Genomic DNA, 27839 nt, shown 5'->3' on the forward strand with positions numbered 1-27839 from the left:
GTTATCTTGTAATTATTACACATTGTTCATGTAAATTATTTGAACAAATTTTGGCATTTGAGAGGTTGGACACCTAAATTACAACTATTTTAACAATTGAATACATATCATATGGTATAGAATGTTGGAACAACTAAAGTTAACTTGCAAGATCAAACCATTCCACAACCAAAAATATGCAAGATAACAATATTATCACATAAAGTTTTGATAAAGTAAGACTATGAATTTGATCAAACCCTTCAAGGGTGAGATGCGTGAGGGAATATTAAACCAGATGTAGGGACACATAAACTCCACACAAGATGAGGCGAATGGTAAAAATTCTCTCTAAGTGGTCCTAAGTATAGTGTGAACAAAACCAACCAAATAAAATAATAACTAGTTGGGTAATTATAATGATGGAAATATGAGCCTTAGTCTAGGAATGAAAACTAAGATCTTATTCATTCACTTTCACTTTCATTGATCTTTCATTGGGGGAACAACCAATTAGGTTCAAATTTAGTTCTCAAGGAAAGATAAAGACTTTGATTAATTGTCCCCCTTTTTAAATTGAATAGTGTGTTTGATATCATATGATTTTGATATGAGTATACAAGATCTAGGTAGAATAATGGAAAATTGACAAGATTTAGTATAAAAGGAAAGGTTTAGAACTAGAAGCCAACAAAAAAATACATATCTAGAATCACGAGACACAGAGGAACCTATGATATAGCAATCTAGAGTTGAAGGTGTTGGACTGTGAAGATTGACATCCTATAATGAAGGTGTCTTCATCAACATAAAGCTTTGGATTTTGAATCAGAAGGCTCATAGATATTTCCCTCAAAAATCATCCTAAACATGTTAGACATGTGTGCTAATTGATATGGTCTAGGGATTTTTGGCTGTTCAAAGTTTGGGATTGTCTGTCTTAGTCTTCTTTGTGCAATTTTCAAACTTTGATTTTTAGATTTGTACTCGTACACACAAAAAGGAAAAAGTGTTTGTTTTGTATAGGGGCTTTTCTAAGTCAAACCCCATGCTGGTGTTTCGATCTCCACAACTGTTAATGGTGATGTGAAAAGAGAGCTTAGCCTTGGTAGGACAAAAGCTAAATCATAATTGAAATGTTGAATTAACAAGACTATACTTTTAGAGTGATAATGGTGATGATGCAATGCTCTTTAGACAAATTCTCCAAGTGTTGATGCTATACGATGACAAAACATAACATGATCCATCATGAAATCATACTTGAAGCCATATTGTTGTAGCTTGCTACCCCTTGTACTCAAATATTCTCTTGAATAAATAAGAAATTAAAATATAATTTCTAGGTAGGTTGGTGATTAGTAAATAATTTCCTTATATAGGGTTCTAAAGGTATTTATGAGTTTAGGATGACTTCCAATAGTAAAATGAAAATATTGAGCTTGACTAAAAAATGACAAGAACTAACACTTGCACACATTTGAATTTGGGTCTCTTTTGAAGGGACTAAGGTGCTAGTCCACTCAAAAAGAGACTAGAAAGAGTGGTTGTAGAGCATTAGGGTCCAAGACATAGGGCTTGGTATCATTCTTATCATATGACAACAATAGGATGTGATAAGGCTCAAAATAGGATTGAAATGACTTAGGAGAAGAAACTAAAGTAAGAGTCCAAAAAAGAGTGTGAAATTTTAAGGTGATACAATTTACGACACTATAGTAATAACACTTTTCAAACTAGCTTATACAACATTTTTAACAAATCATGAAATGAACCAATTAAATTTTTAATAAATCCCAAACTATAGATCATGACTCCCTTCTTTACTAAGCCTGCCCTCTACTACAAAAAATTGATAGCTTTGGTTGTCTTTGCTATGTTGAACCAATCTTTTGAGTGGGGATGACTTCTTGAATTCACAAAGCTACATTAGATCAAGATATGGATTGTGAAACTAAACCAAGCATTCAAGATAACCTTGAATGATTACCATCTCTTTCATCAATCACTAAACTCCAACTCAATATTACATCTTGTCAATAAATTATGAATCAAAATATAAATAAAGTAAGAAACGAATTTAAAAAATATTACAAATCCCAAGTTGAACATGTGAATATTGAAAACTCCACAATATGAATTTCAACCTACAAGGTTTTATACAAGTTGAATCAAAACATAACAAATCAAATCTAATCATTTTTATATAGCTCTACAAAACATAAATTTAGCCAACCACTTTAATTTGGGCTACACTAACCTTAAGAAATTCAAATCCTACATTCCCATCTAACATATCATGTAAGCCACAAATTGTATTGAAGTGTAATCTAATCTATTTTAAGTTTAAAATAGTCACTTTACAACTATGTGATGATGGATACCACAAGAAAGGATGAAAGAAACAGATGGTATATATAATGATGAAATGACACAACCAAATCACATAAATAATCAATACAAATAAAATTGTAAGAATGTTGACTTTAATATAGAATTAGACCTATTGACATCCACAATTTTCTAGAAAAATAATTAACTTGATTGATTTTACTTGCAAGGGCAATCAATATGGGAGATTTTCAAGATCCGAGCAGCCTCATGAGATTTGTTGAAGAAGTCTATAAAATAATTTCAAAGAAGCCATGGTGAACCTTGCATTTTTAGTATTAAATGTTAATGATTTACTATAATATTAAAACAAAAAATAGCAATAGTAGCATGGCATATATCACTCTTCATACCTTATTCCATTCGAAGAATGAAATGCATCATGATTAAATATTGTTTTCGACATGACTTACTGCAGGTTCCCATTTTGCTTCTTTAAGTGCTTAAATTTATAGGAAAAATGATAAATTGAAATCTTTCCCTATTTTAGTGGAGCATACAGTGCTTTAAAAAGAGGGAAGGGTGAGAAAAAGTAGCAATTGCATATTACAAAATTGATATGTGGCTCGAAAAGTTTCTTTCCCTCATTTTTATTTGCCTCCAATCTTTTTTTTTTTAATTTTACTTGCAAAAATGATTATTAATGATTTTATTAAAAAATAAAATTTAAGATAATTCCCTAAATATAAGAAACAAAATTAAATATCCATGGGGTCACCAAATCCACAAATTGCTACTTAAAAAATTGAGCAATCTCTACTAGCCAAAATAAGCTAAGAAGCCATATGGGGACTTGCCCTTAAACTCTACTTCTTCATAGTTTCATCAAAATATTTTGACAATACACTCAAGGAGGGTAAAAAACTCTATTGAGAAAAAATATGTCCATCTACAACTTGTATTTGTCTTTCAACTGTCTACTACTCGTGAAGTTGGGTTTGGAATTGTTTCAAATTAAAACAAATGACAACAATGCAAGCAACACATGAAAATGTTGGTTCCATAAGTTAGTAGCAATTATAACTGAAAATGGTAGTAAAAGGATCACAACAAGCATTTCATTGTGACAAAAAATGACAAGGTTAAAGTTTTTTTTTAACTAAAAAGGGGTAAACATTTATTCAACACAAAGAGAATTATTGAAAAAGAAGGGCCAAAAGCCTATCAGAAAATATAACCTTACATAACCCTATCTTCATCAACTAATTACTCCAACATACAAGACAATTCCAAAGATAATTGTCCTCTATCCACAATATTCCAACCTTCCCTTCGATTAGAAGCCCATTTGGCCAAGCAGCTCGCTACTCTATTCTAATCCTTCAGAATGAGAGTAAAACTAACAGATTCCAAAGAACTGTACAACCTTCAAATTTGTCTAATAACTAAGACCGAGTTCCAATTAAAATAATCAAACTGCAGCTCATTTAGAAAAGTCGCCACCACTTGTGAATCGAATTTATAAATAATCCTTTTCAAGCCAAGAACACAACCTCTCTCCATGGCATACAAATGGCGAGAGCCTCCATATAATTATTTGTATAAAAACCTTTATAAATTGAAAAGATAAACTAATCAAAATCAAAGCTATCATGCCCTACACTAGACCAATACCAACATGACCAAGATTCCCCCTAGAAGAACCATAATTATTTATCTTTAAAACCCCTTCAGGAGGAGGGTGTCATTGACCCATCTGATCAATCTTCTACAGAGGTTACCTACACCTATTCCTCTGAGCTTGCCTATGACTCACTCCAATAGAAGGATCATCGATTTGAATAGGAAATTTGAATTGATTATAAATAGCAACATATCCTACAATATCAAACTTTGCCAAGATAGTCCCATGAAGAGTATGAATAATTTTCCACCAAAAATGTTGAGCAACTATTTTAGCACCTTGAAAAAATTGTTGATTTATTTCCAACCAAATATGTCAAATAATTAAAGTGGGTCCAAGAACCCATTGATGTGTTTTTTATAGCAACATGCAACACATAATACAATACTAAGTATTCTATCCTCTCTTGAATAAAGACCTCTCAGATGCTAAACTATGTGATCAAATGTAATGACTCCAAGGTTTTGATAGTCAGGTTTTGACTTTATACATGGATAGACTCAGTGTGTGATGTGATTTGCTGGAATCACAAGGGGACTTACGTTTTGCTTGAACTTTGCTTGAATGTTGTTGGAAAATGGAAATTCACTTGATTTTAAAAAAAGAAAAAATAAATTGAGGGTTTAGAGAAATCTAATCTACTCTTAAGATCAATGATAGCATTGGGTCATGCTTGGATGGACACATTCCTTAAACCGACCTTTGCTTTGCCATGTTACCAACAACTACACAAAACCGATGCAATCTTCCAAGGGAAATGAAATATTTTCATATCATGAACATTCATTCAAATGCCCAATACACTGGCACAACTTGAATAAACATATCCACAATTGAACAACACATTTTAATGTTCAGGCTAACTATGCACTGTAATTGAAAATCATCCAATCACAAATAGTATGAACCAAGGAATTATCAACATCCACACATTACTCCATCCCTATCAATGAACTTCATCAAACATGAGGATATAAAAATAAACCATACAATATCTAAAAGAAACACCACCATTCACCATACATTCAGTGAAAAGTATGCTTATTTGTATGCTTGACAACAATTTCCGCCTTCTCCTCCTACTCTATTCTAACTACTAATGATCTGGCTACCAACTAAGAGCAAGTCCTTTTATATATCTCCCTTTAGAAATGGATGGCTAGGATCAAATCCAAATGAATGGCCAAGATTACATGAGAAAACCCTAATTAGATTTAGTTACAACTAACTTTACAAATTAGATTTAATGCTTGGCCAATGATTTGATTACAATAAATAGGACACATGTCCAACATTGAATTCTAACCAATAGGAATTGAGGTTAGGTAGACTTTATCCACCGTTGGATGAGCCAAGTTCATTGAAATTAGACATGTTGACCTTGATGGATGAATGGAGATGAGTTAGTGCCACCTCAACCATTTGCACACCTGATAACTCATAAAAAGTGTGGTTGAATACTCTTGGCCTTGATCATTGTATTGATGATTGATCTTACATTCTTGTTGATGAAATTTTCCTCCTAAGTTCATCATCCTTGTAGTAGTTACAATCCTTCATATCATGATGTCTATTTCTTACATTTTTCAATCCTCCCCACCTTGTTGAAGTGTTGTGGAGAGCTTTCCTTCTTTGTTGCAATGTTCCCTTGAAATTCTTGCAGGCTGCTCCTTCACCCTCTTCTGTAGTCATACCTGCACAATAAATAAGGATAGCATCAAACACATATGATATAGATAGATCTGACCAACCCCCAATCTAATATGCATCCTAAATGAAGGTAAAATGTTGACTTGATGTCCAATTGTCCTTGATTTGCTTCTGATTTGAATTGCTTCTTCTTGCTTGATGGAAATCACTATGATATTAGATTGAAACATCCTCTCCTTGACTGAATTCACCCTATAACTTGATTGAATTGTCTTTTTCTTGATTAAGATTGCTATGATTGATCTACCTATGAATCGAATTAGTTTGAGATGATCAAATGTAATGATCATTTTTCCCATTTATAAACACCTTATCCCTTGACGATTCACATCTCTAAGACGACGACTTGTTTATCAATATTTAATTAATTCCATCACTTAATGTGCTTTTAGATCTCCTTGTTGGTTGCACTCTCTCCTTACCTTAGTCATGGATTTTATAAGTCTGGATTCTTGTAGATTGTGGATTTCATGAGGTGGTGGAAAAATCATTTTCATCTCTCAAAGTTCATCAATTTCACCAAGTGAAAGATAATATTGTTGCAAGATTGAGTTGGTGTTGCATTGCTTCTCCAAAATTATTCTAAGTACAAAATCACTTTCACCAATCACTTTACCTTATTCATTGAATGGTTGAGAACCTCATTCTGAATGTGGATTTGAAAGATAAACATTGCATTACATCATCACTAACTCACATCGATCAAAAGGCATCCAAGTTGTGGATTTGAGCATGTTGAGGACAAGTGTCACTACCCCACCTCATGGTCATGGATTTTGTGAGGTCATGGAATCATTTATTGTGTTTAAACTTTATCTCTTCTTGAGGTTGATTTCACCATTATGAGGGTTTTATCCTTGAATTTCCCTTCATAAATCCAAGGAGAATAACTTGTACTCCTTTCATACTTCCCCCTTCTTCATACACTTAGGCTTGATTGATTCTTGTCTCTTAATCCTTACCTAAGGGTGTCTTGATCACTTTACTACTCATCTATCACTTGAGCACCTATAGTTGAGAAGAATCCAAACTAGTTTAGAGGGGGGACCTGATTGTCACTAGATTGCTTGACTTGACCCCATCCTAACAACAAGGCATTGTATCCCCTAGAAAGAAAGAGGTTAAAAATACCATGTTTATTTCCAAGCTAGATGACCAAGATAAAACAACTACTCTACCAAGCAAAAAGTAAGGGTCCCAATTTCCAATGAGGTGATGTGTGAAAACGTCACAATAGAACCCAAACAATTTGAAGGAAAGAAGTCTTAACTGGAGGTTGACCCCAATGATCCCAAAACTCAACCAAAGAGGAGACATGCTAGTAAGCCTGATTCCAAACTCCCCACTAGAGGTGCCAAATCTCCCCAAATAAAGGGAACTGAAAGAAAATACGAGGAGTACACTCTTCACTCCTACAACACAAAATACACATAAGGAGACCATGGGAGCCTCACTTTGATAAATTATCCCTAGTAAGACATCTATTTTGGATGTCCAACCACATAAAAAAGTTGCATTTGGGTGAAGAAAATTTGTTACACATATGTTTCCACCAAGGAACCCCTATACTCCCAAATATATTCCTATCAAGCTCTAGGTATCCCTTAGCTATAGAGTACTTACTAGTAGAATTCCTGCTCCAACCCTTAGTAACACATATGGAATTCAGATAAAAACACCACTATCCTTATCCCACATTGGATTGATTTGAAGTGTAACAATTTGGCTGTGGGATGGTAAAAGGTCATTAACAACATGGTGTAGGATTGTGTCAGGGACATGATCTAAGGGGCAAACATGGTGGCAAGTTAGGTCCAAAGGTTTAGACCCAGAGATGGGGCTGAGTCACAAAAGGAAAGTCAAGGGAAATGGAAGAGTAACTTTGTTGGCAATTTGGAGGAATTGATTATGTGTCGCATTGATGTTTGTCATTGATGTCAACACGAGCTTGTTTGGTTGTCTATTGGGTTCTGATAGAGTGGTTGGATTGTGATGTTGATCTGGAGACTATCTCCAATATTCTCTGACATGTTCAGATTGGTGGAATTGGTTTGGTTCGATCATTCATGTGCCTGTCACATTCAGTTGGTTTGGGATTTGGTGATCTAAAAGATATCATATGTTCTAGTAAGCCTTTTGGTTACCGGTAAGAGTTTTACTAGAAGAGCTTTTTTGAAAATATTTTGATGGATTCGATAAGTGGTGTTGGTGTGGCTTCTAGAAGGTTTTTGGGATGCTGATGGTTATCATGTTCGTGTTCCAATTGATTGGCGGTGTTGCATTTAGCACCAGACCTAATGCTATTCTATTAGGTTATGGACCAGTTTATGTAAGGTGTTGGTGGATTCTCCCGATGCGTTATCGGTTGGATTTATTGTTTGGTTAATGTTGTTTCAGTCTCAAGCCAACTTGTGTTATCATTGGTTTGCGGGTTTATGTAATGGATTTATTGTATTATCCTTTAGGTCTCCAACCTAATTGTTTAGGTCCCGAGTTGGTATAAATATGATGTAAGATCTCCTTCGTAGATCGTGGTTGTGGGTTATTGGATTATCTGTGTGCGAATAAAGTTGTAATCATATGCAGAGGTTTTGATCAATCATAAGTGATCAAATTGGGTTTGTGTAAGAGGTTTAAGACCTCTGGCATTGAACTCAATCGAAACTGTACCCAGGCATAGGAAATTCTATTCTTGTAGTTCATTCTTATTTCTGGATTGTAGTCTGAATATTTTTGTAGTCAGTGAGGCTCCTTTGTGATGAGTAGTGCGCTCTAGGCTGTTGGCCTTCCTGCATGTGTAGGCCCCATACTTACTGTAGAAGTATCATTTGACTGTGGGTAGGGTTTCCCACCGTAGTTTTTCCCTTTACCGGGTTTTCCACGTATAAATCTTGGTATGTGTTGTGCATGCATGGTATCTGGTTTATGATTTATGTTTGTGCTTAATTGATATATCTACTATTTCGATATTTGGTTTATGCATTCTGGTAAAAGGTTTTGTGTTCTTAAAGTTTCATAATCTGTTAACAACTGATTCACCCCCCCTCAGTTGTCTACCGGTTATCCTAACAAACTTGTCCACATTGGATGTGGATTGCAAAGGCATAAGACACCAGAGGTTGATTTGTTAAGAGATGTTGGTAGTTTTTTTGTATTGCAACATTGTGGGCCAGGATTGGGCACAAGATGTTCCATGGTTAGTGCATCTGATAGACAAAGTATCATAATAAATTGAAGTTCACAGACTAAATGTGAATGATGCAATGTAGAGTTGGGTGTCTTCAGGGAAACTCACCAAGGCAGACTCGAGTGTGTGGGTTTGCAAGAGTACACCAAGGATGTGGAATGGAATGACAAAGTACTAGGAGGATCACATGATTTTGGAAGTGGATTGACATGAGTACGTTGGTTGTCATTTTGGGTTGAGCTATTGGGAATAGGATAAGATACAAGGCACACCATGGTCAGTCAATAGGCAATCATGATGAAACTACATAAAGGAAGTTGAGAGCCAAAGGTTCAATGTGTGAACTTGGAAAGCTGGTTGGGTGTTGTGTTCAGTGGAGTGTGACTTCAGGGTGGCCAAATACTAGAGGTTTGCACAACATATTTGGTTTCAAGAATGTCTTTTAGTGGAGGCTAGGATTTGATCTAAGAGTATGAGAAGTTGGAAGACAAGGGTGTTTTTGAGGATAACACTTGTGGCTAAGTTGAGAAGTGAGTGTGTGTTGATGCGAATGGTGGAGTCTTGGAGACACAAAAGCCGATATGAGAGCACTGAGAATAAAAATATCATGGACATAATTCTTAGAAGCATTCTATTAGGGATATTCAACTTAGTGTAAGTCAAGGATTAGGTTCTTGCAATGTGTTATTGAGTTAGGGACCATTGACAAAGATCAGTTAGAGGCATGGGAGTTTTTTCACAAGAATAGTTTAGAGGCAGTGAGTTGCACTTAGGGTTTGTTCAAGTGAGTTAGCCATGGATGAGATTCATGCAAAAAAAAGATAGAATGGGGTATGCTGGCAACGTCGAGTATGTCAGGGTCAGAAAAGATGCAAGTTGTTGGAGTATGGCAAGTGCAAGGCACAAGGGTATCTGTAGATCATTTTATCAGGTCTTGGTGTTGTGAAGGATGAGACTCACATCAAATGGTTTGATGTCAAGGGAGCCACTTGTTTTAAGTAGGGGAGGATGTAAGGGGTTGTCATCTCAGTGCATGAAGCACAATGAGTTAGGGAGTCTTTTGGGGTGAAAGTCCCTATCCAATTCTCATAAGGTGGAGATTATGATGGAAGATTGACAAGCGGTCCTAAACTACAGGAGTCTAGGAATTGATTGAAAACTTATATATGGAGAGTTGGTTGAATGAGTAGTTGAGTGCCAAGAGTGCATCAAGTGGTCTAAGGTGGACACTTCCTCCTAGGGGTAAAGAATAGTAACCTTTCCCTCTAGGTTCTGGGAGATAGAGGTTCTACATGGATATTAGGGGTGAAGGAGAATAAACCTACCTTATCATGAAGGAGTGAGGTTGTTTTATGGATGTATACTCATACTCCCTATCTCAGTGAATAGGAGTAGTTGAGACAATGTTGGGGGTGAATCCAAGGGAGTTGTCCATGACCCAAGAACTAGGGAAGTAGAGTACCTAGACCCTTGTAAGGGGGATGATCGCACAATGAGTTGTCCAAGTCAGAAGGTTGGAGCTTGAGAGATAGGTGAGCTATGTGGGTAAGTGAGGTGAAGCCAAATGTCCATGTAAAGTGGAACAAGTGGGGTGATGTGTCAGGAACACGCCTAGGTTACTTGGAGAGTTGGATTTGCATTAAAGTCAAGGATCTCAAGTCCTTTGAGTGGGGTCCAATATGGCAATAGGGATAGAGTTTCTAAGGGTTTCTCAAGATGATTCAAGCCATGATTTGAGACCAAGAGGGTGACTAAGATGGATGAGTTGCATGATCAAAATGGTGACATGGTCTATAGGCAAGGTGCTTTGGGAGTACAAGCGACTTGAAGGGAAGTTCAGTAACAAAAAATATTGGGTTGGATCATGGAGCTGGGAGCTTGAAGTTACAGTAGGTGTGCATGTTATGATGTGAGTCCATGGATCTTAGACTGGGTGTTTGCATGGGGTTGGTTAGTATGCATTGAATGCATGAAGAACATGGTTCATTAACAGGGTCATGTAGACATAGGCCAGGGGTCATTACAATTAGAGCTTGTTGGATGAACATGAAGCTAACTCAGACAATCTAGTTGTCCCATGAGGAATGTTTGGTGCTTGAAGGGTTTGAGGAATCAAGGGAGCCCATTTGTCACTGGTGCAGTCACCGGTTAGGAGGGACCTCAAAGAGATCAATCCAAACCAGGCAGAAAGAGTAAACACAATGAAAATGAGAGGATATGATGGAGATAATGAAAAACTAAATGAACTAGATCATGAAAATTGATTATAGATAACTGATAATATCTGGGTTACAAGACTTGGCTCACTAGCCTGCTACATACATGCTCAGTTACATAATTGGTCAACTCTTGACCTCTAAATCTTAAGAAATATCTTCTATATTTTCTTCATTGAATTATGATGCTTAATTACATTGATTTATATGGTCTAGAGGGATCCGGTCAGCTCAAAAGGGATCAAATTCTGAAGAACAAGCTCAAACATGTAAAACTAGCGAGTTGGCCTCTACCAAAGAGATTCCTCCAAAAAATCCAAAGGATGAAGTGCGGATCAAAGGGAAGGTCGGCCATATGCCAAGGAACATTGAGATCAATGAATTGAGACTCCACAAGCTACAAAAGGGTCTGCAAATTCTCCAATGCAAATAGCTCCAAGCGGTTCCACTTCCAGAAAAACTATCTTAGAATTTGGAATCGATAACTTGCCGAAAAATGATCCAAATGCTCCACCGTTTAGGAATAAGGAAGATGATCACGTCCTCAAGAAAATCCCAACTTTGCAAGATCTGGTGAGCCAATGCAAAAAAATGCAAAAAGAAATGCTGAAACTGCAAAACATAAAATAAACTGAAAATAAATGTTTTTGGTTGATGCAAGATTGCCAAGAACCGAGGATGCTCCTGCATCAAACATTTGGAGTTGTTAAAAAATTGAGTCTCTCACTTTGCTGGGGCCAGAGGAAAACCAAGGCTGTCTACCTTTACCTAAGAAATCCAAGATGAATCTTCACCTGGTCTGCCTTTCCATTTCACAAGATACTCCATGTACTGACTGCTATGGGTATTATGTCCAATCCTACTGTCCAAAATATCTTCGATCTGCTCTAGTTCCTTCTGAGGCAACTAGTTTTGCAAGTCTACAATACTGTCTTCACTGAATTCTGGTTTATGATACTATTGTAGATCTGCAATGTTAAATATAGGTGAAATACTCAAACTATCCGGTAACTCCACTTCATATGCATTTCTGGAACTGAATTTCATCAAGATCTTACAAGGTCCAAACTTCCTCATCTGCAACTTGTTATAGGTTCCAACTTGAAATCTTTCTTTTCTCAGATACACCATCACTTCATCACCAACTTCAAATTCCTTGTGTCTTCTCTTCTCATCTTCTTTCTCCTTATACTTTATGTTCATATCCTCCAAATGTTGTTTAACTTGAATATGTAAGTCCTTCATGTGATTTGCAAATTCTTCTACTTCTACACTTTGCTTATCTTCCTTACTGGTATCCCTCAATTCTGATATACCTCTAGGGTGTGCTTTGGTAACAATCTCAAATTTTTTTCTTCTGACACTCCTATTTACTGAATTGTTGTAGGCAAACTCTACTTGTGAAAGAATCAAATCCCAACTTCCAGTAATTCTCCAACCAAGCATCTCAACAAATTTCCCAAGCTCCAATTTACTACTTCTATCTGTCCATTGGTTTGTGGGTGAAAAGTAGAACTGAATTTCAAATCTATCTTCATATTCCTCCAAAGTGTTCTCCAAAAATAACCAACAAAATTGGTGTCTCTGTCTGAAACTATGCTCTTAGGTAATCCATGCAATCTCACTTCCTTGAAAAATAAGTCAGCTACCTGTACTGCATTAGATAGCTTCTTACAAGGTATGAAATGAGCCATCTTTGAGAATCTATCTACCACCACAAATATAGAATCATTCCCTCTCTATGTCATAGGCAATCCAAGTATCAAATCCATGCTTATATCCTCTTAAGGTCTCTCTGGTACTGCCAAAGGTTTATACAATCCCAAATTCTGACTACCGCCTTTTGCAACTTGTCAAACACTACAACTTTGCAATAATTTCCTAACATCCTTATGAATCTGAGGCCAAAAGTAATTTTCACTTACCAGTGCTACTGTTTTGTCAATACCAAAGTGTCCAACTAATCCTCCACTATGCTTCTCCTTTATTAGATTTTCCCTCATTGAACTCTTAGGTATACACAACTGAACTCCTCTGAATAACATCCCATCTTGAATGTAATAATCCAACCACTGACTTCTATCTACCATAACCAGTTCTCTACATGCTTTCCAAGGTTCTGCAAAATCTGGGTCATCATCATACAAGGTCTTCAACTCCTCAAATCCTAATACTGTCACTCTCATCTCTGTAAAAAAATTCCTTCTTCCACTCAATGCATGAGCAACTTTGTTTGACTTCCCACTCCTATGCTTCAACACAAAGGTATAACTCTGTAAGAAATCTACCTATCTCATATGTCTTTGATTCAACTTACTCTGACTATTCAAATACTGCAAGGATTGATTATCAATATACAACACAAACTCCTTAGGCAACAGGTAATGTCTCAACTTTTTCAAGGATTGAACTATTGCATAAAAATCCTAATCATACATTGAATATTTCCTCATGGCATCATTCAACTTCTCACTGAAATAAGCTATTGCTCTCCCTTCTTGACTTAATACTGCTCCAATTATATTCCTACTTTCATCACAATCCACTTGAAATACTTTGTTGAAATCTGGTAAAGCTAAGACAGGCTGCTCAGTGACCTTCTGATTAGCAATTCAAAAATTCTATTTTCTTCGGTGTTCCACTTGAATTCCTTCTTATCTCCTCTCATTGTCTCATTCATAGGACTACAAACTGAACTGAAATTTTTGATAAACTTCTGGTACAAACTAGCCAATCCATGAAATGATCTAACCTCTCCAATGCTTTCCAGTGTAGGCCATTCAACAATTTCTCTCACCTTCTTAGGGTCCATCTTCAATACATCCACATATATCTCAAATCCCAAATAGACTAAGTTACTAACTCTTCCTTCATAAAATTACACTTCTTTAGGTTTATCAAAAAATGCTCCTCTTTTGTCTTACTCAAAATAAGAATGTCATCCAAATATACAATAACAAACTTACCCAAGAATTGTTTTAATACCTCATTCATCAATCTCATGAAAGTACTAGGTGCATTAGTCAATCCAAAAGGCATCACCAACCATTCATACAATCCTTCATTAGTCTTGAATATTGTCTTCCACTCATCTCCTTCTTTGATTCTGATATGATGATATCCACTCTTCAAATCTATCTTTGTGTAGTATTTGACTCCACTCAAGCAATCTATTATGTAATCCATCCTAGGTAAGGGAAATCGGTACTTCACTATGATCTTGTTTATTGATTTGGAATCCGTACACATCCTCCATTCTCAATTCTTCTTAGGTGATAACACTATTGGTACTACACAAGGACTCAAACTTTCTGTGATCAGACAATTCTTCATTCTCTACTAGTGTCAGCCAGTGTGCAGCTTTGTTAGGCAAACTAGCTTCGAAAATCAGGTCCATGCAATGGCTGATACTCCTTACAGGTGGTAATCCATCAAGCACATTATCTCAAATGATATATTCATACTCTATCAGCAACTCCCTTATCTCCTCTGGTTGTTCTTCTTAATGCTCTAGACTCTCAGTCTTCTTGGGAACTAAGACAAAACACACATTCTCATGTCTCATTCTATCCAGGAATTTCCTTTCATCCACTAAACAGATTCTAGCATTCGTGCAAATTTCACTCTTCAGGGCTCCTCCAAGGGTAACGAGGATTGTTTCATCCCGTTTGCTACTATAGTGTATATGTTCTTGTAGACACATAAATCTGTCCACTAGATTGAATAAATATTTAATATTTATTTGATACACTAATATTCCCCTATTAATTAAATTTACATTTAATTAATTTATTCATTCCCATTCCGCTATTTTAATTTAATAAATTACATAAATTTATTTAAATTAAAATCCCTATCTATAACCCAATTATTAAATAAATTTGATTTATTTAATTTCCCTCATTCCTCTCATTTAAATAAAGCAACATTTATTTAAAAACACAAATCAAATTCCCCTTTTCAATAAATCAAAATTTATTTAAAAATCTCACCCACTTGCATTTTCCTACAAATGCAACTTGCACAAATAAATAGATTTTATTTCTAAATAAAATCCTATTTTCTCTCACCCACCAAACCCACTTGCCCACTAACTTCCTTCTAAATTCATCTAACCCCCCTCTAATTAGCCTAATCCCCCTCTCTAATCATTTGCACATTTCCAAACAAAGGTCACTTCTAAAAAATGCCTCAAAGTCTTTGAAATGCATTAAAGGCTTTTAATCTTCAACAAGTTAACCCCCAAAACTTTTCAAAGCCTTTATGGCTCTTACATAACCATTAATGGTTAACTCAACTTACCCACATGGTTAGAGGCTTGCCCTCTAACTCAACCCTCATTTAACTCATGGGTCTCTTCAAGCATTCATTGCTTTGACCATGGTTATCCCCATTAACTCTTGCACAAGAGTTTATCCATTGGATAAAATATTTATCCACTAAACTCAATCCTAACCAAACCCTCCTAGGGTAATCCTCATGTCATCTCAAGCATTTAATGCTTCTTCCCTCTCCTCTCAAGACATCTCATATTGACACTTGTAATCATGGGATTGGGTTGAAAGCCATCACATGGATCACAAACCCATCAATCCTATCCCTTCACAAGCTCACTCAATATTGGCCATTCAATCAACGTATTTCCCTATAAAAGGACCTCATTTCTCGAGAAAAGAAGGAAGCATTTTGCATTGTTATTATACTTGTATTTTCATAGAGATTTCTCATAGCAATCTTAGTCTAAACATTTGCATAATAATAAATTTTAGATCATCTTTCAACCATTTTCAAATTTTCAACAACTAGAAGGATTTTGGCTTCTAAAACAAAAAGGTGCTAGTAAGGGCATCCGCTCGTGTGGCCATACATGCGGCACTTTCAGCTCTGTAAATACAGAAGGCTCCCAACTGGTAGGGGTTACGCCTTACAACTGATCAAATAAATTTGATCAAACGGGTTTATGGGGAGACATAGTGTCGGTATGAACTAATCAGCACACGTTATCCATAGTTTTCACCATGAATACAGTTGTTTATAGTGGTTCAGAAGAGGTGGGTTTTCCTCGCTACCACTTGGCTCAATCTCTTCTCACTAGTAGTCCTAATGACCACACAGGAAGACATACCCTCTAAAGATTAAACAAAAAGAGCCTATTGCTCAAGACACAAAAGACAATGATTCAATTTTAGTGCACCAATTGAAGTGTTTGCTAGTCTATGAAAACAAGGCACACAATAAAAATCCAAAAACCCTTGCCAAGGACCTACAACAAAGATTTATTAGTAGTTTGGATTGTTTCAAATGATCACCCCTTCCTGCAAGCACACAAATTAGGTAAATTTTAGATCCAAAAGACTTTGTGAAATAGGGGCCTTCAACAATGCGTTTTGTTGACCAATTCAAAGATCTGATTCATCATAAAAAAATACCACCTGTAAAATTTCAAGAGATTTCCAAAAATGTAAGAAAATCCAAAAAAATTGCTAATTTTCTCCAAAAATTAATTTTTTATGAAAAATCATAAAAAATTCATATAAAATGCAAAATTGATCCAAAAAATTTGAAATTTTTACTAGAGAGTCTCGATGGTCATCCAAACCTACCTTAAAAATGTTTTGCAACAAATCCAAGCAGTTTGTGAGAAATGAGTAAAATAATGCAAAACCTTAATTTTCAAAGATCTGATTTTTGAAGAATAATTTTGTATCAAATTTAAAATCACAAAGAACAGATCCTATGTATAATTCTAAGAGATTTCCAAAAATGTAAGAAAATTTGAAAAATTCGCTAATTTTCTCTCAAAATTAATTTTTTATGAAAAATCATAAAAAATTCATATAAATTGACAAAATGATCCAAAAAATCTAAAATTTTACTGAATGCTTCTAATACTTTTCCTGACTTGCACAAATAATTTGATGTCAAAATTCGAAGCCGTTTGTGAGATCTGATCAAAATAAGGAAAAACCCTAATTTTTAAAGATTTGATTTTTAGGGAAATATTTTGCAGCAAAATTAAAATCACAAACAATAGATCCTATGTATAATTATGAGATATTTCCAAAAATGTAAGAAAATCCAAAAAATTCTCTCATTTGCTCTCAAAATTAATTTTTTATGAAAAATCATAAAAAATTCATAGAAAATGAAAATGTCCTCCAAAAATTCTGAATTTTGGATTGAGAGCTCTTGATACTTTCTTCAACCTGTGAAAAAAATTTGGTACAAAATTTCCTAGCCGTTTGTGAGATATGATCGAATCTCTCCAAGATCTTGATTTTGTGTCCAAAACCCTAGCTGCACAAGATTATTCTCCAAATTGTTTTACAAAACAGCAATATAGGGTTAGAAAAATTTGCAAAAAATATAGATCTAACAAAAATCCATGTCCCACGGGGCGTGCCAAAATGTATATGGTGAAAATGGATAAAAATAATAACGATATTGAAAGGCTAAATGAATTCAACCACAAAACCCTAGCCTAACAACAACAAAGATCCACCATAACATATGAAGATTACCTAAGACAATGCAAATCAAACGAAATCACAAAGATTATACCATCACATGTCCAATAGGGTTTGGATCTCCATTCTTCCTATCTCCATTGATCTTGCTTGATATATTTGCTCTCAGATTTTATGTGCACAAGAGCTCAACAAAAAACGGAATGTGGTTGCTAGTAGGATCGTAGTGTAATCAAGTGCATAAAAGATGATTAGAATGCATAGAACGATTAGGGTTTGATAATAAAGGAAGCATCTCCTTATATAGAAGACACTATATGAAATGGAGAGATAAGATTGAGAGGTGTAAAAGGAGGTCGGCTATGATTAGAGGGTAGGTAAAAGAAATAATGAAAGGGGTAGGTAGTGTATGAATTAAGAGATGAATGATATGTGTCATGGGTAGAAAAGACTAATGAATTAATTAAATAAATAAAGATTTATTTAATTAATAGAAGAAGTGGGATAATTAAATAAATAAAAATATTTATTTAATTTACGAAAAGGATAATTTAAATAAATAAATGTATTTATTTAAATGAGAAATAAGGCTAGAAGAGGATAAATGAATTAATTAAATAAATAACGATTTATTTAATTAATAGAAGAATTAAACTTAGATAATAAATAAATAAAATATTTATTTAATTAGACATGACAATTTTGGGTGTTTATATTTTGCCCCTCTTTGAGACAATGTGGCTTGTCGCGTTGTTTCAAAGAAGATAAGATGAACTGATACAAATTTGCCCCAAGATGGGAATGATATGCCCCCTCGAGAGATTGGATGAAAATGTTTGAAAAGATTGCAGACAATCTCTCGATAAGAAAGACAGGATAGAATGGACTAACCGGATAAAGTGACAGAGTCACGGGATAATGAAGACTGACTCGGGAGGCGAGGGCTAGGGCTAGGGTAGTCTATAAGATAGACCACGGGGGAAAATACATTCTCATTGTCATCTACACATCCACGAGATTAGAGTGCAGAGAGAGAAAAGAGCAGCAGTAGTCAGCAGCAATGGCTTTTGTTCACAGATTCGACTGCGTTCGCCGATTCTAGAGGCCAGTAGAGGCAGGAGAGCTGGTTAGTACCACAAAACCTCCTCGTACTTTGTTGCATTTATTGTTGTCATTAATGCATACTAGGTAATTTAATAAATGTGCGTTTATGTTAGGAAAGCATGTTTGTATCAAAAAATGTGAATATTTGTCTTCTAGGTCAAATCGGCAGTTCTGTGATGAACATATGTTGTCGATTGGATAAGCTGCTGAGAGGATACACTCAAGAAGGTCTTCTAGGGAAGACTAGGATAACAAATAGGGCTAGGATTGACAATTCTATGATAGAACATACATTGCCAATTAGGAAACTACTCAAGAGGATTCACTCAAGCATAGGCCCTAGGATAAGATAGATCAAGGCATGTTGTGATGAACAGTGAGTACCAAGATATAGTACTTTGTGATGAACAGGGAGTGCCAAACACGTAGTACTTTGTGATGAACAGGGAGTACCACTAGGATAGAAGCAACACTTTGTGATGAACAGTGAGTGTCACTAGGACTGAGATGATTGATTTGCTTGACTGCAGGAGTATTTGCCTATGTTGGAGTCATGGGAGAGATTCCCATCGACTCAGAGATTGCGACCTGAGCTGACAACCGAGGAGCGAGCTGCAATCGAGGCTATGGGATTGAGACATATGTTGTATGTGCCCGAGTTTTGGGCAAACATGGGACTGTTGACTGCGCTGGCGAAGAGATGGCACTTCGAGACATGTACATTTCATTTGCCAATGGGTGAGATGACAGTCACCCTGGAGGATGTATACAAGATTATACGGATACCGATTGATGGGGAGCTAATTCCGTATGATCGAGACGGAGACAGGGATGCCCTTAGACGAGTGTTCCAGGATCCGGCATTGGAGATGAGGTTGGCACATGTGGCATGGGATACCATGACATGGACAGGATTAGCACTACCAACAATGTTGGCAAGAGTTATCAGTGGGTTCCTTTGTCCGGACAGAGCGACACGAGGGTTGGCTGCGAGATCGGGGAGGAGGAGGATGAGACAACTAGGCTCAGGAGATAGAGGGGACAGGAGAGATGATCTTGGGGTGGATCCTTCTAGGGCTCAGACTCTGTCGAGGCCAGTCGGCTCTAAGGGAGGGAGTTCATCATAGCCGTAGAGGGCCCCCTATGTATTAGTATTGTACCATTTTTGCATGATGATGTAGACACCTGCGGGTGATTGCAGCCATATGATTTTGACATCATTGTATCATGACACTTTATATATATATATGAGACGATTCATCTTTGCAGCAGCTATATGCATGCGTACCTATGTGATGAGATGTTTCATGATGTATGCTTATGATATGGATGCAAATATGTATATGGTGCAATGCAATATATTTTTTCTTTTATGTTTTATATGTTATGCATATGTGAATGTGAATGTATGAAATGCAAATGAATATGATAATGCAAATGTAAATTGTGCTAACAGATGTTGTGTGCAAGATGTGATGCAGTTGTGATATCAATATGTATGTATGAAATGCTTATATGTGGTAATGCAGGTGCAACTACATGAAATGCAAATGTTTTTGGCGTGTCATTATACTCAGTCATGTGATAGCAGGCTACACGGACTCAAGAAGAACGATGGAAGTCAATCAAGAAAGGGGATGGAAGATAGAAGATATGAAAGTGAAAGAGCTTCTTGTGCATTATCATCATTGAGCTTTATTATGGCAAGTAGGTTATGACAATCGAGGCATATGTTTGACCCAGAAAGTCATTGTACCTATTTGCATGGAGATAAGACAGTCACAAACAAGGAATGTCTCAATTCATACTAGACTCATAGTGTCCTCATATCCTTGGACAAGTCATAGCATTACTAAGAGACAATCCACAGACAACAAAAGAAAATAGGTGACGATACCCCATCCTCGCCTTTCTAGTCAAAGACATCCTGGAGATAGAATCTCTAGTCAGAGACATCCCGGAAAAGCTAAAAGACATGTCACCAAAAGATAAAATCAAAAGAAAGCCAAGACTCGACACCAACATCCACTGTAGCCCTCAAGTTTAGTGTCTCTTGTCACTTGTATAAGTCTTATTTGATTGTGGTCACAATGTTCACTTTCACAAAAAGGATAGATAGCACGGAACCATATGTTGTCTGAGTCTGTTGAAAGATTTGATTTGTTGAAGCCCATTGTTGCTGTTGTGTCTCATCTGAAACTGACTGAATCCATGAAACTGATACTTTATTGCGGAGAAGATGAAACTTTATTGCGGATTTGTGATGCAGATGCTGCTTTATTGCGGATTGTGCGCGGATAGACTAAAGAAAGCTGGAAGAAACTGTACTCCTTGAAACATGTGATGTTCTCAGTTCCACACCCATCACTAGATGTAGGATTTGCCTTAGCCACAGATAGGATCTGATTTATTATGGATGGAAAGGGAGGTGAAAAGGGAGATTTATTATGAATGGCTAACCAATCTTGGGTAGATCAATAACAAGCCATGATGGGAATGGGTAAGTTTATTATGAACGAATAGGTTGTGAGTGTGTGCAAAGTGAAAGGATGAAAGTGAATCTTGAAGGAGGGAGGAGCAATGTCTCTACGCATGGTGCTGGTGACCCATTTTTCACCATGGTACTTGCCCAAGGCGCCACCGAAGTGGTTTTCACTGTTGGATGAAATTATTTCTCTTTACTTTTTTCAATTTTTCAATGTTTTTTGTGTCACAAGGCGCCTGTTTGCCAGGTTTTCACCAAGTAACGAATTTTTTTTTTTATAATTTTTTTTGTATTTTTTGTATTTTTGATTTTTTTGTATTTTTTGAATTAGGATACTCTGAAGAGCTATGTGTAAAACCTGCGAAGGTGAATATTGATGATAGGATCCTCCAAAGGTTCACCTTCTATAGTTGAGAGCTGATATGCACCAGATCCATATGCTACTGTAATGATGTAAGGACCAAGCCAGTTTGGTTTGAACTTGCCCTTCTCTTTGTCTTGCTAATTTTTAGGATTTTCTCTAAGAACTAAGTCACCTACTTCAAATGTGCAAGGATTGACTTTATGATTGTAGCTACATTGTTCCTTGACTGAATGATGTGTAGCTCAAGTGACTGTCTTCCTTGATAAAGGAACTAAGATAGAAATACTAGTGTGTGGATTACATAGGCCCATATGTGTGTCACCTAAAGAAGTTTGGGCATCCCTGATAACAAAGTCCGTCGAGGAAGCTCCATTAAAGGTCCATGATGTATCACCAAAAGGGAAAGGATGTGTGGAACGCATGGATGAGGAATGAAGGCTTATGACTGTGAAAAAAAGTGAAAGTAGGATAGCATGATGGAGACTTAGGATCAACAAGTATGATTTTTGACTTAAAATTGTAGAACTTTTGCCCCCAGTTATTTTGATATTAGGGGAGATCAACTCTTATTCTTTTTCTTTCATAGGATTTTTATCCTTGACTTTGATTTTTGCAGAGTCCAATAGCTTTTGATTTTGATTTGAACTAAAGGACTTCTCTCTATTTTTGACTTTTAGATTTTTCTTTTCAAAGCTTGATCAAACCAAGTTCATCTTGTATAGACATCCATAATCCATTCAAATATCTGGCAACTTGTTCAGCCTCATCATCGACATGTCCGGATCTGATATTCAACTTGTAGAATTCTTCAGTATACTCCTTCACACTAGATTCCTTCTGCTTCAAGTTTTGCAATTTCCGGAATAGGTTTATTTGATAATCAACAGGAACAAAATTTGATTTTAACTTAGCAACCATCCACTCCCATGATTTCATCTTCTCTTTACCTCTTCTTTGTCTATCAACCTGCAAATGTTCCCACCAAAGAGATGCATGACCTTTCAACCGAGTGTAGGCATATTTCACCTTTCTTTCTTTTGTGGTATTTTTAAAATCAAAATACTTTTTTACCTCCAAGATCCAATCCATTAATTCATCTGAATCCAACTTATCATCATACTCCAGTGGAGTAAAATGTGGTTTATTGTTTTCTCTAGTCAAAACCCTCAAGAACCTCTCTTCATCTAGATCAATTGTTGGTGGGTTTGCTACTTGTTCTATCGGTGCTTCTTCTTCTTCATCTTCGCTCACATCTTCAATATGTCAACCTCTTCTCTAGGTTGTCTCAATGACTTCCAACCGTGCTGCAATTCCTCTCAACATTTCCATCATGGAAGGGTCTGCATTCCCACATGCTCCACCATTCCTCTATAGCTATAGGTTGGATCCATAATCCGCCACCCCACAACAAAATTCTCAAGTCAACACAATCTCTAGAATGAAATCTTGCTCTGATACCACTTGGTACAGTCATCAAGTAGAAGGGACCTCAAAGAGATCAATTCAGATTGGGTAACAAGAGTAAACACAATAGAAACAAGAGGATATGATGGAGAAAATGTAGAACTGAATGAATTAGATCATGAAAACTGATTACAGATAACTGGTAATATTCGGGTTACAAGACTCGGTTCATTGACTTGGTACATACATGCTCAGTTATAGAATTGGTCAATGCCATACCTCTAAATCTTAAGATCTATCTGCTATATTTTTGTCACTGAATTATGATGCTTAATTACATTTATTTATATGGTCTAGAGGGATCTGGTTGGCCCAAAAGGGATCAAATGCCAAAGGACAAGCTCAAACGTGTAAAACTAGCAAGTCGGCCTCCGCCAAAGAGATTCCTCTAGAAAATCCAAAGGATGAAGTGTGGATCAAAGGGAAGGTCAGGCACATGCCAAGGAACATTAGGATCAATGAATTGAGACTCTGCAAGCTACGGAAGGGTGTGCAAGGTTTGCCAATGCAAATAGGTCCAAGCGGTTCTAGTGCCAGAAAAAAACTGTCTTGGAATTCGGAATCGATAACTTGCTGGAAGATGATTCAAATGATTTGTGGTTTAAGAATAAGGAAGATGATCATGTTCTCAAGAAAAATCCAGCTCTGCAAGATCTGGTGAGCCAATTCAAGAAAATGCAGAAAGAAATGTTGAAACTGCAAAATGGAAAACCAACTGAAAATAAATGTTTTGATTGATGCAAGATTGCCAAGAACTAGGGATGCTTCTGCATTAGGCACAAATGCTAATAGAGTGTTGGAATTGCTCAAGGAGTGTGCAAAGTTGGAACCAAATAACTCAAGGAGTTCAAAATGAGGTCAGCATTAGTAGTTGGTATCTTATGGGGGACTCAAGAGGCAAAGACATGGGGAGGCCAGTGAAAGCTTGTATAGGGTGCAAGAGTGGTTTGATAAGGTTGAACTAGAGTAGAGTCAAGGGATTGAAGAGAGTACTAGGAGAACTAGAGTGGATACTTGAGAGAGGGTTGGCATGCACTTCTATTTTAGGGGATATAAGTGAAGTCAGGTGTGGGACACTTGAGTATGGGAGGCGTAGTCTAGGAACAAGAAAGGGCTTATCTACAATAGGAGTCATGAGTAAGGTTTTCCAATGTCACATGAGGTTGGACCTTCTTTGGAAGAAAAATATTGATTGGGAAACAAGCCGGTCTAGCCTTGTGATAGTGGTGAGGTATTGGGATATCATCTCAATGTAGGGAGCAAATTGAGTTGGGGAGTCTTTTGGGATGAAAGTCCCTATGAGATTCTCATAAGGTGGAGATTATGGTGGAAGATCGATAGGTGGTCCCAAACTACAGGAGCATGGGATTCAAACAAAAATATTATATATGGGGGAAGAAAAGTACCTTGACCATTCAAGAGAGACCATTTCTACAAAGTGCTTTACTTCCTATAGGCGAAGGTTCATGGTGGAGAAATCCAAGGAGAACCAAAACAACTATAGTACCCCTCCCTCGATCAGACTTTTTAAATACTTGTTTTGACCATGGTTGACTTTTTAGTGGATATTTGTGGATACACTATGTGGTGATGTTTTATTAAGATATTATGCTATGTTGATTTATGCTTTGATTTGAGATTCAGTGAATGTTGTTTACGCATTATTTCCTTATTGATGATTAGATGTTAATTTTATTGGGTTATTGACCATGGACTAACACATTTACTTTATGCATGAGATGCATTATGTATATGTCATCATGCATGTGTGGAAAGTGTATTGGGTGCGAGGAGCTGATTTTCCTTCACTCACTTCAGTGAGACATGGAATGTCATGATTCTCCTTCGTCGGTGTGTCTACTGTGTTTGGATATATATGTGTGTGTGTGTGGTTCAATGATGCAAGAATTACAGGTACAAGGTACTGACTTCACCTGGTTCCACATGTCTAAGCGTACCTCATTAATCTGATGGAAGTGGAGGAGATAGTCTTAAGGCCCTAAATTTCATCCCTAGCCTTGCTCGATAGTGAGCATTATCAGTCGTCTGTCAACCTTCCCTATGTTGGTATGTGGGTCGTGTCTTTGCTTTGTTTTGTTAAGTTGCATGTGATGCATTTGTGACTTTAAATTATTGTCTAGTTCTTATGATTTTTAATGAGAAATTAATTATAATACCTTATGGTTATTAATAATTAATAGATATTGCGTTTATGAAATTAAATTAGAAATAAAGGATTAAGGGTATTTTTATGGTTAAATAGATTAATCAATTATTTTAATTGTTTAGTTAATATTGATTGTTGATTTATTAATGAAATTTATATTATGTTTTTTCATTTGTTTAAAAAAAAAAAGATAAAGTCATTTTTACCTTTATGTATTTTAAATGTTTAAATTGTTTTTCTTAGTATGTGAGAAAAAATGAATTCAAAATTAAAAAAAAAAGGTAAATGCAAATGTATTGTTTAAAAAAAAGAAATTTAAATTCAAATTTTCATAAAAAAATGAATTTGACCTAAAAATATATTTGTGGGGAAAAATCCTTTATAATTGGAAATTTTTTCCTGGGCATTTTGGAAAAAAAATAAATTTCTCTCTGTTTTTTGAAGTGGTTTTGCTAGAGGTTTTATGTTTGGAAAATTTGGTTTCTAGTGTTGAAGGGTATTGTGTTTGGGAGGATTGGTGTGCTCTTCACCAAAATTTCTTCCAGGAAAGCTTACCGGGTTGGTTTCTTTTATCTTTCATTTTTAAAATTGTAGTTGAAATTCTACCCTATGTGTCTGTTTATGTTTGGTGTTTGGAGAAAAAAGAAATTGATTTAGTTATTTTGTTTTCCCTCATTTGTTAGAAAAATAAATTTCTCCATGGTTTATATGGGAGGGTTATGCTGTCCAAATTTTCATGGTTTTGGCAAACCTAGGAGGTTGCTGTTGAAAATTTCTTGTTTAAAATTGCAAGGTATTCTTATTTTAGAATCTTCTATTTAAAAAAAATGAATTTGAGAGGGTAAATTTTATACTCTATATTTTATTAAACCATGTAAAAAAAAAATTAACTGTTTACAAAAAGTACTGTTAAATTATGTTGGGTTTTATATTTTTATTTTAGTTGTTAAAAAAAAAGAAAAAAAAATATTTACGAAAAAAGGAGGGGTGTCCCCATTGGTACCATGACACCCATGGTTGTGGGGAGTTGTGGCTCTCCCACAAGCCATGGGGAGCCCATGGTTGTGGGAAACCACAACCATGGTTACCCACAATCATGGGGAGCCCATGGCTATGGGGGACCATGACATGGCCCCACAACCATCGTGGTGTAGGAGGACCTATGGAGCACCTATGAAGACCTATGGAGGCAAGGTGCACTAGGGTCACTGATAGGCCCTCATGAAGAATCAATGAGAAATGAAGTCTAAAATTCTTTTAAGATATTAAAACAATGTAATCATGGCCATTAGAGCCAATAAATGCAATAAATTGTAATAGAAAGGTCAAAAAGTGTAAAATTGTCAAAATTGGCAATTAGGCCTAGAAAGGGCTAAAATTGGGTTTTGAAGGGTAGAATAGGTTTGTGAGGAATAAAACATGTTTTAAATTTTTATAAAGTCATCTTAAGACCATTTTTATGTGTCAGTAGAGTTAGGGGTCAATTTGTTTCATATTGACAACTTTGTTTGACAAATGACAACTTTTTGAGCAACTTTTATTGTCAAAATTGCAAAAAATGACAAAAATAGGTGGTTAGAGGTAGTTGGGTGGTTATGGTTTGGTCTTGAAGGCTACAAGTGCTATAAAAGGTTGTAAAACAATGATATTGAGAGATATGGTGAGTTTTTGGTCGAAGGCAATCATTTGGAAAAATAAAAACCATATTTTTATGTATATTTTCTGAGTTTTTAATGTGATAGTCAGATCTCTCATTGGTTTTGGTGCATTTCATGTTTATATTCTAAGAGATTATTGATTATAGGTGATAGAGGAATGAATTAAATCTTCTTTGGAGGTGGTGGCATTAATTTTCATTGTGTTTTACCAAAGTTATTTGCATTTTCATAAAATCTGCCAGAACCTTGGCTTAGGGTAACCAGTGGCTTCATAAATGTAGTATCTTTTGTTTTGATGCATAACCAATCCTCATTTTGGGTAGGGATGAGGCCAAGGGTGTATAATACCTGTCCATGGTGTGTGAAGGGTTTCATGCAAGGGTTTTTCACGTGCTACATGATGGTTTCAGACTGTTAGGACAGTCACAGGGGCAGATTGATTGTTACAGTCAAGTGAAGAAGGCTTTGTTTGTTATGGAAGAGAATGTTAAGGATAGAAGGGATTAGGGGAGTGTTTTTTGGTGTGTTGAAAATATTTTTAAGGTGTTGGAGCAAGTGGAGTGCCCAAGGAAGGGCTTAAACCAATGGGTTTCCAAAGATAGTAGCATATTGTCATAGTGTGACATAATGATAGTCACATAAAATGTGGCCTGATGTGGGGGCCATATCTCAGAGTTGAACCATTGGATTTGTCTAAATTTTTAATATGTTGTTATAAATCACGTTCTTCAAAATCTCACCAGAGAGATTGAGGATTTTTCAACCAATTGAAAAGTTATATACCTTTGTGTATAGGTATATCTAAGAGGACAACAAGAAGGTAACTTTGGTTTTATTTAATGAAAGTGTTGAGCATTTTTGTTTTATGAACCTAGTTTGAAGTTTAGGGGGTTGTAATATTTTCAAATGAAATGTTGAAATATTATACCTTGGTGTTAGGTTATTGAGGAGGATTAGGAGCCAAGTGTTGATCCTAGAGTAGGGTCCAAAGGATTGAGTAGGTTATCAAAACCTTAAGAGTCC

Source organism: Cryptomeria japonica, chromosome 3 (genome assembly GCF_030272615.1).
Source record: "Cryptomeria japonica chromosome 3, Sugi_1.0, whole genome shotgun sequence".
NCBI classification, from domain to species: Eukaryota; Viridiplantae; Streptophyta; class Pinopsida; order Cupressales; family Cupressaceae; genus Cryptomeria; species Cryptomeria japonica.